Below are 2,286 nucleotides of genomic sequence, written 5' to 3' on the forward strand. Positions count from 1 at the left end.
CATCTTCAGTGAGCCTCTGGACGAAGCACTGCAGATGACTCTTGCTTTCTATTGAAATGTTTGGGTTGGTGATGCCATTTCCTGTGGTCATTTCCCAAGGTGATGTCATTTCCTGTTCTTTTTCTCAGAGGTTGGTGAATGGGGGTCAATGTGTTTGTTGATAAGAGTTCCGGTTGGAATGCCATGCTTCTAGGAATGTCCTCCCTAGGAATAACCTGCCCAAGCTAACAGTGAAAATCTGTTGGAGGCAGCTGTAGAACTGAACTTTAGTGCAAATCAGAAACACGAGGGGAGAAAATGATCACTTACCCTCCGAGACGAGAGAAACAATTCAATACTATTAAGGCCACCAACAGTGAGGCAAGAGATGGTATATGTCTGCCTGTTGGAATTATGAGCGGAATTTTCTACAAAGGTGGGACAGGAACAAAACAGTGGGTGTAACCTTCATCAGAATGAGTTTGGTTCTGAATTTAAGGCCAGCACTTTCCTGGCCGGTACAGATTAATTAGCCCAAGCGTACTTTTCAGAGCATAAGAAAATGGTTGTCTTTTACCAGGCAATAAAACAGCGACCGAAAACGGGTTGAGTTTCAAAGCTGTGTCCCTGCAAGTTGGCCAAACACACTGGAATAGAATCCTTACAGTGTGGAAACAGACCCTTCAGCTCAACAAGTCCACACCGACCAATGCACCAAACCTACATATCCCTGAACACAACGGACAATTTAGCATGGCCAATTCACCTGACCTGCACACCTTTGGATTGTGGGAGGAAACCGGAGCACCCGGAGGAAACCCACGCAGACACGGGGAGAATGTGCAAACTCCACACAGATGCCCAAGGCTGGAATCAAACCCGGGTCCCTGGCGCTGTGTTCCCTAACCACTGAGCCACCATGCCGCCCCAGTAGAAGCGATCAGATAGTACTGCGGCCTCCAGAGTTCCCAACCTATAGCCACTCTGCCAGGGAACGCAGATGGACCCAGAATGTGAGATGTCTGTTACAAAACCCGGACATTCTGGGTTCGCACTGCTGTGACAGGCTGGGCTGAGATGGAAAGGAACTCTGGAGAAAGTGAGGATTGCAGATGCTGGAGAGTCAGAGGCGAAAGTGTGGCACTCGAAAAACACAGCAAGTCAGGCAGCATCAGAGGAGCTGGGGAGTTGACATTTCATACATAAGCCCTTCAGGTCTCACACAGTGAATTAGACTTGCTCACGTAGGTGGCTCAGTGGTTAGCACTGCTACCTCACAGCACCAGAGACCCGGGTTTAATTCCAGACTTGGGTGACTGTCTGTGTGGAGGTTACCCATTCTCCCTGTGTCTGCATGGGTTTCCTCCAGGGGCTCTGGTTTCCTCCCACAGTCCAAAGATGTGCAGTTTAGGTGAATTGATCATTGCTAAATTGCCCGTAGTGTTCAGGGGTGTGTAGGTTAGGTGCATTAGTCAGGGGGAAATGTAGAGTAATAGGGTAGGGGAATGAGTCTGAGTGGGATACTCTTCGGAGGGTCGGTGTGGACTTGTTGGGCCAAAGGGCCTGTTTCCACACTGTAGGGATTCTATGTTTCCTTGTGCCAACTCTGCTATTGCAACACCCAAGCCGTGGGTTGAGACACGCAGCTCAAAGAATGAACCAGCTGCAAATACAACTGGACCTTCTCAGCCAGGCTGCCCAGCAGAGGGTAAGCACTTCACTGTCTGTGCCAGGCTCACGGGTAATAGGGGAGGGTGCGGAACAGCTCAGATTGTGACATAGCTTGGCAGATCTTGGGAAGCGTTCAAAAACTGCTCCTACTGCCCAGATGTTGGCAGTCCCAAGGACGGGAGGGGAGTATTTTGTCAAAGGCAGGTACAGCTTTTCTCACGAGATATGTTTAAAAATCAGAATGGAGTTTCACTGTTAAGGTCCTGTTTAAGAAATATTGTTCAGCAAAAAAATGCCATTGCCACTTTATAGCAATCCCCTCTTTAGGTCCATTTCATTCAAAGCAGGGAACCTAACAGGGTGGAGGGAGGGTATTTAATGGGGGGAGGGCACTAACAGGGTGGAGGGAGGGTATTTAATGGGGAGAGGGCACTAACAGGGTGGAGGGGGGTATTTAATGGGGAGAGGGCACTTACAGGGTGGTGGGAGGGTATTTAACAGTGAAAGCTCATCAAACAGAATGGAGGAAGGGTATTCATAAGAATACAGGGCATCCAATAGCATCACTATTTGTGTGACCTGCATTATGGAGGTGGTGGGGATCTGATTTGGCCAAAGTACAGTTTTGACAGTCCC

Source organism: Chiloscyllium plagiosum, chromosome 14 (genome assembly GCF_004010195.1).
Source record: "Chiloscyllium plagiosum isolate BGI_BamShark_2017 chromosome 14, ASM401019v2, whole genome shotgun sequence".
In the NCBI taxonomy this organism is placed as follows: Eukaryota; Metazoa; Chordata; class Chondrichthyes; order Orectolobiformes; family Hemiscylliidae; genus Chiloscyllium; species Chiloscyllium plagiosum.